Source organism: Erithacus rubecula, assembly GCF_903797595.1.
Source record: "Erithacus rubecula genome assembly, chromosome: 5".
Lineage (NCBI taxonomy): Eukaryota > Metazoa > Chordata > Aves > Passeriformes > Muscicapidae > Erithacus > Erithacus rubecula.
Window position 1 is genome coordinate 30,260,627 of NC_136687.1, and position 12,671 is coordinate 30,273,297.

Here is a 12,671-nt window from a genome sequence, read left to right on the forward strand (position 1 = left end):
CGAAAGGGTTAGATGGAGTCAGGGAGCAGATCTTATCATCCTGACACAGAAGGCATCCTGCCATTAAAGTTTCCCCAGGAAGTTTCCTGTTGCTGTTTAACCTTTAAATATGTGGTCTTTCTTGTCAGATTTCCCAGAAGATATCCCATTTCAGGCAGCCAGGGAATTCATACTTTAATTCAGATGGTTCAGGGAATCTTGTGGAACCAGAGACTGCTCTGTACACACACTTGGATTTCAGAATGTACACAGAGATACTTTATATTAAACTCTGACCCATTTAAGGACAAAATAGTTCCTCATATTGTGCATTTTACTGCATGAAGCATTCAAATACATGCATGTATGTGTTTATTCAAACTTGTGCATATATATGTGTTTATGGCCACTGTTTATGTTTGATACAGATGCTCTCTTTATCTTCAAGTTGCTGCCATCACACCACATGCAATCTAAAACCAAAATAGCAGCGAGTTGATCTTGGCATGTAGGAACAGCCACTGAAAACAAATCTCTGTAGAGGAACAAGCCTATTACCAACCCCTGCAGTTACTGAAAGAATCCTTTAGTGGCAGGTTTCCTCCTGGCTCAGCCACGATGCCAAAGGGTTTGGATGGTGGATCCTCTGGGGTGAAAATTGTCTGACATAGCACAAACAATATACATCAAGGGTAGTAGCAAGGGTTTGGGGTTTCATAACCATCTTCTATGATACCAAGGCCATCATAACATTCGAAGAATCAGTTTTCTTCCATTCCTGAGCCAGCAGCTGCAGGAGGTACCCACTTGGGCAAGCACTGTCTCTGCCATGGCAAATCACAGCAAACCACAGCAGAAGGGGCTGCTTTGAGACCACACCTCAATTATTAAATCTGATGTGTTGGCTCAAAAGAAGACAAACCCTACTTCTCTTTTAAGATGTGTTCTTTTAGAGTGAGTCCTGTAAAGCATTAGTGGTTTCACATTGCATAAAACCACGTAATGCTTTTGTTTTGAGGAAAAGCATACTAGCAGCTGCACAAGGGCCACATAAAAAATGACTTTGGATGAGTAATCATGAGTTTCTGCCTATGGGCTATCCAGGGTGAAACTTGGTTCAGAGAATGATGCTTCTCTTCTCTTCTTCAGAAGAGTTTTTCCAAGCTCCTCTGATCAGTATCCCACAGATAAAGTTGCTCAGTCCAATGTTTTGGCTGCTTGGAAATGCTGACTTACTTCCAGGGCACTTTTGAGTCCTGCCTTTTGGCTGGTAGCAGCAATGCTGTGCCACCCACAGACAGTTTTCTAAGGAAAATGTCTCACACTGGGGTATGAGCAGCATTTACCTTTCAGTTTCTTTGACTTCAGATGTGCTTCAAGTGTCATCAGAAGAAAACATTTAATGGTTCATGCAATGTATCTTTAGTTACTGTTCATCCAGTGTCTTGCTGACAGATGCTCATGTCACAGGTTTTGAAATAACATACTTTTAATTCATATTTAGAAAGTATTGGTCCAATCTACCACTTGTAGGGGATTTCTGTGGCTTATTCCACCATGGCAGCAGTCCTATGCTGATGAGGACTGAATGAGCAGGGAATGGCAACCCACAGCACTCCCAAGGGATGTGCCTCACCCCTGTACAATACTAGTTCCCAAAGGAGAACAGAAATTGGAAATTACCTTCCAAGCCAGAGCCATGAAGGATGCTGGGCACAAGAAGGTGCCTGGGAATGATGCAGTGACTGGCAAGGGGCAGTGTGAGCTGCCAGCATTCAGGTGAGAGGAAACCACATCAGAGAGACCCCAGCTGGTGTCAGACGCAGTGACACTGACTCTTTCCCCCAGGGAAGGGAGTGGATAACTCCAGTACTGTGCATAGAGCATGGAGAGCATGTTGGCACAGGCTGTGCTTCCACACAGGACCTTCTCCTGGATTTGTGCCTCACACTCAGGTATGGGGACCTCAATACTTCTCCAGTCCAGCCAGGGTGGACACAGTATGAGATGCTCCCTGAAACCATGTTGCAAATCCCTGCCTACAGTACTGGAAATATTCCTGAGTACTGGAAAAATTTCCTGAGACTCTGCTACCTCTGAGCTGGTGCAAACATTTCCAGCTTGTGGAAGAAACTGCAGCTGTGGGGGAGTATAACAAAATAAGCCAAACTCCAAAACTCTTAACCTTATTTCTTGGAAAAAAAGATATCCATTTCAAATGTTTCTTGCACCTGCTAAATGCATTAGCAGTGGTGCTGTATCCTGAACGAGCAGTCCTGATTAAAGGAAAATAGCTTCTTTGTTGTGATCTGGTGTGCTTGTGACAGCCATTCAGGAGATGATTTACAACTCTGTGCTGGAAGCTGGACAACCACACTCAGTGCTCACATGGTTGCTCTCCATCCTTTCCAAACTTCCTTGAAAGAGCTAAGCACTTTGCCACCTATTTTCTCTTTCAGAACACCATCAGAATGAGGTTTTGCACATGTTGGCCATGCCAAGGAAAATAAGTCCTCATTGGGAATTGGAGCAGAGGGCCTTTTGCCCTGGAGGTTATTACAGGGTGTCCAGTTCCAGCAGCTGACAGCACTGCAGGAAATCTCAGACGTTTTTTGCTGCCATGCTGTGGATTAACACATCAGCATAATGTCAGGAGGAGAAACACAGAAAACATGAGCCACGTGCAATTAAAACAGACTGAGCAAAGAGCCTGGTTGGTGTCAGGCTGCCCCAGGGGACTGGGGCTGGAGGAACCACCCTTGCTTTCTACTCCAGGCCACCAGCTCTGCTCTGCCTATGTGGCTTTAGCCACTCTTTTCCACTCCTCTCCATGGGAGTGGCCAGGGACATGCTGGGATGCAGCCCAGAACCAAATACCACAGTCCTGGTCAGCCTGACCTGTGGCAAACAAGAAGCAATATTTTCAAATAGGTTTTCACTCAGAAAAATTGTAGGGATGGGGAGCCCAGGATACTTCTGACACAGTATATCAAAGGAAACAGTTGTGGCCCCCAGCACTCACAGGCACAGCACAGGGCTCCCTGGAAACAAGGTGAAAATGAACTTTGGGAACATGAACTACTTTGCCATGACTTTCTGTGGTGCCTACTTAAAGTGGCAGTGAGAGCACGTCACTTTGTCAAGATGCAAGTGCTAGTTTTGTGTACTGTTTGTTTTGGTGATGGAAGAGGAATGATGACAAAGAAAAGTTTTTAGTGGTTATCCTGAGCAGGGGAAAGGGCACATTTTCACCTGCTTCTCTGTTGGTGGTCAGCACGGTGCCTTCCAGCCCATCCCTCTCCTCCCTGCCCTATGTCAGCCCCAGGTATAGGTACAGGGAACAGTATGGGGAAACAAGAGCCTGGAGTGATCTGGCTTCATGGCAATCTTCCTTGCCCCCTGAACTGGTGATAGATCAGGCAGCTGATGTTGGAGACCTACCAGAAGAAAAGCACCTCTCAGAAAGAATACAAAGTGCTATGACTTCTGGGATCCCCTGGGATGATGATTGCCCAAGAAGGAGCAAGCCTTCCTCCTGTTTATTTCTCTTCATTTCAAGTGATCAAAGTTTTGTTTAGCTTCTTCTCCAATAAAACCATAAAACTACCCAGAGCCTTAACTTCCCTGAGTCATTGGAGCTGAAGGGAGCACTCAAGAGCAGCCCAGGGCAGTGTCCAGTCACTCAGGCAAAGGGATGCCAGAGTGCACACACAGATGTGCTTCACACATACTCCCCCTTTGCTTGTTTGCAGTGCCCACATGGGCTTATCTGGGCTAGAGGAAATGCTGTGCTACCAGAGGATGTGTAGAACAGCAAGACATGCAGGATCCCTTGGCTGGAAGCAGGGAGGTTCTCCACAGGCAGGAGATGGCCCCTGGAGTCCTGAGTCATTTACAAAAGGAGAAAAGGGAAGTGGGAATTCTTCAGGTTTGCAGCTTCTCCTGGTACCATGAACTGTTGCTTTCTAGAAAAGGTGAGATTGATTAAAAACATATTGACTTCAGGATGTTCATTTGAAGAGAAAAACTTTTTTATATAGCACTAAATAGGAGCATCTACACTGGGGGTATATTTCAGGGAAAAGAAAGGTATGATTTCACTCAAGTCTGTGATAAGTGTCTCGACAGAGAGCACAAGAATGTCACATGACAGACTGTCTTCACTAGTGGAATTGGAAGATGTGATTATAAATCTCAGTACTTTGGAAAAGAGCAGTAATGCAAAGCCACAAAGTCAAGGTAACAGAAATAAGATGCAGATGTGGCATAGTGAATTCAGAGCAGAGTCAACATCCTATCTGCAACATCCAGCTCCCACTGAAATGCTGCTGGAGTCTGCTTTGACTTGCAGTGAGAGATGAGGACAAAAATAATGGGAATTTGTCTCAGACAGAGACCTCTGAGTTGTCAGATGGAAAAACCTTATCAGATGTCCCAGGACTGAGGGCTGTTCTAGCTCCTGCCCTCACTGAGACCAGCTCCAGCCATAAGTTATATGTTAGGATTTCCCAACCTGAGCACACAGCTGGTGAGAGAAAGTAATGCTGATCCTGATGTCAAGATATGACAGTGCCTTCCTGTGGGGAAGGACGTCATCCATGGTGCCCAGGCAGGGATGGGACTTCACCTCAAAGAAAATCTGATGCAGATAAAGTTTTGCTTGAGAAGTTGTAGCTTGTTGATGGAGAAACACCCAAAGCTGGGAAACAGATATCATGTGAATGTTTCTTTGGGTTGTAAAACAGCTGTCTCTTCTCTGTGGGAGTGAATTCCCCAGAGGTGACTCAGAAGTCAGCAACATGAGAACCAGACACTCATAGTTTCTGAACAATGGGCAAAATTGAGACTTTAATCTGTGTCCTCCAGGTGAGGATTTCAATCTCCAGCATAGCCTTACTAATGAATAAGATACAGTAATGAAAAGCCAGGACTGATGAGACCAAAAATATGAAATCCAAGATGAACAATTTGCAGTGGCACACCAAAAAGAGTAAGGGCAACAGTAGACAGCAAACTCTCTGCAGCACAGAGCATGCTTGCTGCAGGCAGCCTGTCAGAGGCCAGCCTTTGGCACCTAATTACAGATATTCTCAGGTTAGCTTAAACATAATAAACATGAACTGCCAGAATAAAGGCCTGTTTCTTTGTTAGATCATGATGCAAGCCCAACTCTCTCAGTTCTCAAGCACTAATGTCAAAAGCTGAAAGCTGAACTCCCTATAACCTCTGGGCTATAAAGGATGCCAAACACCAAATATTTTTTTAATTTTAAAATGATGTTTTATGCTAGACCTGGATAGTTTACTTTGTAGGTATACTAAGTTCAAGCTAATGTTTTAAGTCTCTTTGTGCTCCATGAAGAAATCTAGCAGAAAGATCAAATATAGAATATTCTTTTATTCTTGGAAAGTAGGCACTGAAACACTGATTTGCCAGATATTTTAACCTCTCAAATTACCCCTCATTTAATGGGAAAATCTGAAACCCAAATACTTTGCTTGAATAAGTCTACATTTGATTAGCCCTAGATGGCTGTAAGGTTGTGCAAGATTGTTAGACTTTAATCTCATACTTTCATCTTTTAAGGCTGATGCTTAAGCAAGATCATAAACTGGCAGGAACTGCTGTGCAAAGTACTGTGGACGTGCAGAATACCCTGCTTTCTTGAGGGAGCCACTGGCATGTGAATGGATGTGTTGAGTTCAAGTCCTGAAGAAAATGTTTGTGTCACAGCCCAGAAGGATTAGTAACACCTACTTTATTTGGCTGGTTATACTTTTGGATTTTTATACTAAATAAACTAAGTAATCTTGATCAACCTACTTAGCTTGCTAAGTTTTCATCCCCATTCTCACCATTACATATGGATCCCAGTTTCTAGAAAAACAGTAAAATCCTTCACCAGGGCTTCCCACCATACAAGAAATGACCACACAGCACAGATGAAGTAGAATATACAGTATTATATTAAAAGTCCAGGTGCTTAGGACTGACTATCTGATTTTGCTATCTAGCAAATTTAACTTCTCTGATTTCAACAGAGACATGCATTGCACAAGGCTTCCCCAATGAGATAAAAACTCCTGTGTTACAGAACACTGATGTTCAGACAAGCATAATTTTGGGCTAATTAAGTTGTAATGCTGCAGAGATGTGATTTATAAATATTGGAGAAATTGTAATGGGGGAGATGGGCTGATATCCAGGCAAAACTCAAATTCTTTGGAAAGCCTGAAGATGAGTTTCAGTCCAAAACATTGACACCCTCTCCCTGATCTGGACAGCCCTGTGCTCAGGCTGACACATCATGGGTGAGGGAGGAGGTGGCCTTGTATCACATGCAGCCATCAGCTGCTGCAAGCTTCCCAGTGTATCCTGGCCTGAGCTCCCATGTATCTTTCAGTGACAGAAGTTCCCTGTGTAGTGTGTTCAAGCCCACTGGTGAACTGTTTATTTTTCTTAATTGCCTTCATGACCTCTAGGAAGTAATTCATAACCCTCTATGGCTCTGCAGGATTCAGGTTAAAATTGTTATTCCAAGCCACACTAGCTATATAGAACATACTTTTCCTAAGGGGCCTCTTTCAAGGGCTTATTTGAAGCGATATTTGCATCCTCTCCTTCCCACCTCAGACACGCAGATGTGCAGCCTCTCCACTGGGCAGCAGCTGACTGATATATGTGACATCAGGCAGGGCTGACTGTGCTCAGTCCCACTGGAGATACATCCCCCCTGTTGCTGGTCCCCAAGTCTCCTCTTCTCTTCTCTCTTCTCTCTCCTCTCCTCTCCTCTCCTCTCCTCTCCTCTCCTCTCCTCTCCTCTCCTCTCCTCTCCTCTCCTCTCCTCTCCTCTCCTCTCCTCTCCTCTCCTCTCCTCTCCTCTCTCTCCTCTCCTCTCCTCTCCTCTCCTTCCTCTCCTCTCCTCTCCTCTCCTCTCCTCTCCTCTCCTCTCCTCTCCTCTCTCCTCTCCTCTCCTCCTCTCCTCTCTCCTCTCCTCTCCTCTCCTCTCCTCTCCTCTCCTGCAGTTCAGATAGCTGTATGAAGTGGGCTAGAGTCAGCTCTAATTACTGCCCAAGAGAAACCATTAAGAGAAGGTGTTCTTGGAGGTCTGGGTAGTGATCATGTAACACTGGGTTAAGAGAGATACCAAGCAAAAGGATACTTGAAATGTTCTGCCACTCTTAAACACTACTGTTCACTCTCTGTAAGAACATAAAGTTCTAGGATGACTGAAGTGTGTTCTGTTTGCATTTACCAGCACTGGGTGCACTTTCTTCCTGTGAATTTGCCCCACATATGCTTTTAACAATCAGGGTCCCCAGGGAGAAGGAGACTTGCACACCCAAATAATGCTATAGTGTGAAGAGCCACCCTCTTTGTTCATTCTAGTTACACTTAATGAAAGCACAGCCTGTTCCCCAGGGAGACCATTGCCAGGGAGCATTTACAGAGCAGTGCTGACAATGATGCACCAAGCCCATGCAGCTCTTTGCAAGGAAGCTGGGAGCCATTGAGGGGTCTCCACTAGTTCATCAAGTTTCTTCATCTCCAAGAGATACTCTTTGACTAGAAAAGTTATTGATATGACTTGTGACTGTTGTAGTGAAGGATAGAGTAAGAGATTTGGAGAGGTGCTGTCTAAATGTCACAATTGCCTGAATTGAGGCACTTCAAAGAACATTAAACAGCCCCTGGCTGTCACTCAGGGTGGTCACTGTCCCACTTTGATGTACTCATTATCCAGCATGTGAATGCTTTCAGTAAGGCAAGTTGTGGCATTAGATGTGGGGTTCTTTCTGACCCCATGGTGCTCTACAGGCATCCAACTCTTGGAGCTCTCTAGGCTCAGGCTCTGAGCTCTTGCCTCTTACTTGTTGCGTAATCTTAAATAAGCACAGCAGCTATTAGTGAAAAAGGTTATTTATTACAGAGCACGTCTTATTACAAAGCACATCAGTCTCAGCAGGCAATAGCAAAAGCAATGGCAAGCGATGGCAAAAGCAGCAGCAGCAAGCAAATGGCTAGAAGCCAAAATGGCTAAAGCAAGTGGCTAAAAGCCACAATGGCAAAAAGCAACAAATACATACTGTTATATAGGGTTTTTCCAACAAGCTAAGATGCAAGCTCAGACCATCACTCTTTAACCTATTAGAATTCTAGTTTCTTAGCACACCAGGTTATGTATAACACTACACATACACTCTATTAAGTTCTATTTAAGAAATGTAAGCAATATTCTTACTATAGCTTTATTATGTCTAAGTCCTGTCTACAACTGTGGGCTTGGAGCCTCTACTGAAGATATCACTATGTTTGCATAGATATCACTATGTTAGCACACAAGCTACTACCATGGTATCTGAAGCCTTTTACTCACTAAAAACATCAGAACTCACTCTAAGACTTATTCCTACACTCTGATTTCTGTCTGGACAATTCAGAGAGACCCCTAACTTACTGACTCCAACAGCAAGTCTCATACCAGATAGGTAGGTTGGGGAAAAACTTTGCCTCAAGAAACAGTGAAAGATCACTGCTTTTCTCCAGGAAAGCTGGGGCCTCTGGTTTTGAAATGCTCTGTACCTAACAAGTGTGTGACTTTATCATACACATCTGTACATGGCTGACAGCAAGAGCAACCCACTTCTTCTGTCTTGAATTCCTGTGACTGAACTACCCCACACCACAGAAATAACTGACTTGACATGAAGTATCATCCAGGAAGATCTGAAGAAGCAGCAGATGCCTTGCCTAATGCACACCTCCATGCAGAAGCATTTGTGAGAATGCACACAGCAGGAGCAAAGAAACTGAAGTTCAACTCCTGCAGCCAATGACTTCTACCAAGGTAAGACTGTCAGCTCGTAGGGCTGATATTGTCAGAGGTCTTCTGTGGAAGTCAGCAGAAGGGCTAATACCATCTGTGACTTTTTTATCTTGGGTTTGGTGGGGAGAAGAGGAAGAACAGCAGAATTAGACCAGCAGAATTAAAACTTCAGATTGGCACAAACCCTCTTCCTCTTCTTCAAAGAAATGCAAGCAGCTCAAGGCTTTTATATCTGGATGTGGCCTGCCTTCTTCTCTAATGACAGAAAAGAAAGAGCCAAACTAGCCAGGCTGTATTGGCCAAAGTGCTCTACTACTACTGTGTGTGAAGGACAACAGGAACTGAAAAGGAATTTCAAGCTGTCAGTGAATGATATTATGATTTCTTATCTTTCTTTCAGAAGAGAAAGAAGGACAAGTTTTCCTCTTAAATTTTCTAGTTCACTGAGGAAAAGAGAAAGAATGTTTTATTTTAGCAGCTGTTGTTCTTGCATATGCTCCTGGACCTAAGAACAGAGATAAAGTTGCACTGCCAGGAAGGCTGGTATATCTGACAGGGCAAATTGAACTATTGGTGTGAGCCCAGAGAATTTTCTTTCATTTCTATTGTCAAGTTTGTGATTTCTGTAGGATTGGGAGAAAAAAACAAAGGAGGCTAGATTAAAGGACACTAGAGGCAGTTTTTCCAAGGAATTTCTTGAACAGTCTAAGTGGTTGAGGATCTTTTCTCAAACAATTTTGGATTAATGGGGTGCCTCCTCATGTTCAATTTGAGTTGAGGGATTTTCATGCTTCTTCCTAAACCCTGTCCAACAGTTAAGTAGTGAGGGCTGTTGTCCCTAGACATCAACTCAGGCTCTGTTAGCTTTTGTAAGAGCATTTGTATCAAAATATTGTTGTGCTGGAGTCTCCACGGCCATCTGGGGCTTTGTGCAGACAGGGTGCTTACAAATGAATGTGAACCAAAGCAAATCAACATTGCTTGGCATGAATGAAATGTATTGCTAGGATCTGTCTCTGCCAAGCTAGACTGTTTGGCTCTAGTCCCATTCTTCAGGGGGATTGTCTGTCAAAACACAAGTTGGTATTATACAGCATCGTTGTTACAGGGCTGCTAGTCCTTTAACCTCTCTCAGGCCTTACTCTTATTTGTTGAGTGGAAACCTGTAAATCTCCAATTCTTAAGGCAGACTTTTTGCTCTGGTACCTTGAATCAATTGTTGCTCATGCCACTCTGTCAGCTCAGATAGAGTTTTCTCATAAGGGGCTGTAAAATAAAAGATTGCAACCCTTTTGAAAGGAATTATCATTTTTTAATGCCTTAAAATATTAAGAAGACATATATGTACCATCTCGTAATGGAAGCTTGGCTTCTTGGTCTAATCACTTCAAAAACCTGGTCATCCTTTCAAGGTGAGAGACCATCTCAGACACTTTACTGTCTCTGCTTTATTATGCCACTCCTTCATGGGCAGCAGCTGCTGTTCCTGCTGAGCCCTGCTGTTAAGCCCAGAGGCTGCACATTAGAGGACAAGCCAAGACATCAATGTGAATGACCTCATGGCTCTGCCAAGAAGTGCATAATAACATTTCTGGACATATTTCTGAGTTCATTCAATCTAAGTATGGACATAAAAAATTACCACAGCGGCTTGGCCAAGACATGACACTACAGGTGGCTCCAAGCCCATAACACAGTTTTTGCTACAGTGAAAATCCTCAGTAAGCACTACTAGAAGTGCTGTCTGAATACAAGTTCTGCAGGGTTACCTCCCATCCTGCAAGTCCAGCCAAGGGCAGCAGGAGGATGCACGTATTCCTTTCAGGAGGTGGATGAAGTGGCAGATCCTCAGCTGAGACCCTGTGGAGTCTGGAGCTGCCCGAGAAGAGTGCTGGCTCTCCATAGGTGTGCCATGCAGCACGTGCCATCCCTCAGGCAGGCAGTGGCCACAGGCTGCCCAGGCTGTCACGTCGCCCAGCAGCCTGGGTGCAGCTGCAGCCTTGTCCCTGCAGGCAGGGCAGTGGCAGCCTTGCACAGCCTGGGACGCTCTCAGAGCACTGACCAAGTGCCTGGGTCACGCAGGCTTCCCCTAGCAGGGCAGGATTTGTGTGTTCTCATTCAAAGTTCAGGCTAGAGCATGCCTGTACCACCTGGCTCTCCCAGGAAAGGTCTGCTCAGGGGACCAGGACCTTTTATCATGCCAGGGGACCACAATCCAGATTTCCCTCTCAGGGGCAGGAAGTTTTATAGATGGCCCCAGGGCTCAGCTGTCTCTGACAGGAGATGCAGCACAGCTGTGTGACCCTGGGTTGGCCTTTACTGAGAAAACTGCTGCTGCACTGTGAGAAAATAAATTAACTACAGCCAAGCAATATAGCAAAAAGCAAAACATCGAATTAAAGTTGTCAAGATGATGATAGCTAGCAATGCAAAGCTTTGAAAGCAAATGTTATGTGAAGAGGGATAAAGCCTTGAATGCCTGGCTTCCTATGTTGCTTTAAAGATCCCTGAGCTGGAGTATAGAAATTCTCCAAACCCTTGGCTTAGGTTTAACTGATGTGACAGTGTGTCTCAAGTGCTGGACTCCAAGATGGGAATGGGGAAAGGGGTACGTGCAGAAAAAGGGGGAAAAACGTGGCTGGGCACATGACAGAGAGAGAGATGTCCATGAAGAGTTCATGTAGTCAACTGATAGGGAGGAAGCGTGAGGAATTTTACTGAGAAGGTGAACACAAGCACAGACTCCTGAAGGGCTTGAGCAGTTCTGCTTGGCTGCAGGCTTCTACTCCATCATCTTCCACCTTCCTGGAATGACTGCCTCCTAGAGAAAGTCCCAGCACCCCTTCCCTGACAGGGCATCTGCTTTCTTGAGCTGGAAGCCCTGAGGGAGGAAGGCATGGACAGCACATCTCCAGCCTTGTCTTGGGAGCAGTGACCTGCAGACAACAGCTCTGGCTCATGGACACCAGCACCCAGTACAACATTGTGCAAAAGGCAAGCCAGGACACGAGGGGGGTTTGCAAAGATGTAAATAAGTGTTTGGGGCAAAGGGGGCTGAAAGCTGTCTTGCTGAGCTTGCATCAGCCCAGTATTTGGAAAGAGGTAACTGGATGTGCAATGGGAAGCTTTGTAAGGAGCAAGGAGAAGTTCAGATGCCCACACTGGGGTGGTGGCCAGATATTGCAACCTTCCCCAGGTGGAAAAATCTGCTAAGGGCATTTCCCACAGTTAGACAATGTTATGAATTTGGGAAAAAGAATTATTATTTGGGAAATTTGGGAAGAAGAATTAAAGTGAACCAAGTAATTTTTTTTTGGGGGAAAAAAATTTATTTGGGAAAAAGAATTAAAGTGAACCAAGTAATGTGCAGTCGTGGTGTACAACAGGTGTTGGCATTGCATTAGAAGTGTAGTTACATTTCTGTGAAGAAGAACCTGGTGATGACTCATGACTAAAATGTGAACAATTTTTTTCGTTTTTAATATGAAATTAGGCACCATCCAGCACTGCATATCTAAATAATATCATCAGCTAGAAAATAGATGTATCAATTATTATCTAGCCTAAGCTAGATTTTTCTGCTGGTGCATCAAGGAGTAGGATTAGTCCCAGGGCAGCACAGAGGGAACAGAGGACAGGGACCTTTGCAGGGACTCGCATCCATGTAGAGAGGTGAGCCTGCTCAGCTGGAGCTCTGCGCTACCGCCGTGCCATCGAAACACTGGACCTCAACTCGCACATACCGCACTTCCCAGCCGGAGAGATGCTTTGTCTTAATCTAACTCTGGGCCCTGTCTGAAGCCACTGCCGGAGAGATGCGAAGAAAGCCCGCGTTCGCGCTGCTGGAGACGTGAGGCTGTGTTCC

At 44.8% G+C, this 12,671-nt stretch overlaps 1 protein-coding gene across 1 annotated transcript in view; it reads left to right on the plus strand.

Moving 5' to 3' along the window:
• CASP3 (caspase 3) overlaps positions 1 to 12,671 on the plus strand; it is a 180,485-nt gene that overhangs the window by 93,272 nt on the left and 74,542 nt on the right. The gene's annotated exons all lie outside the window — the stretch shown is intronic.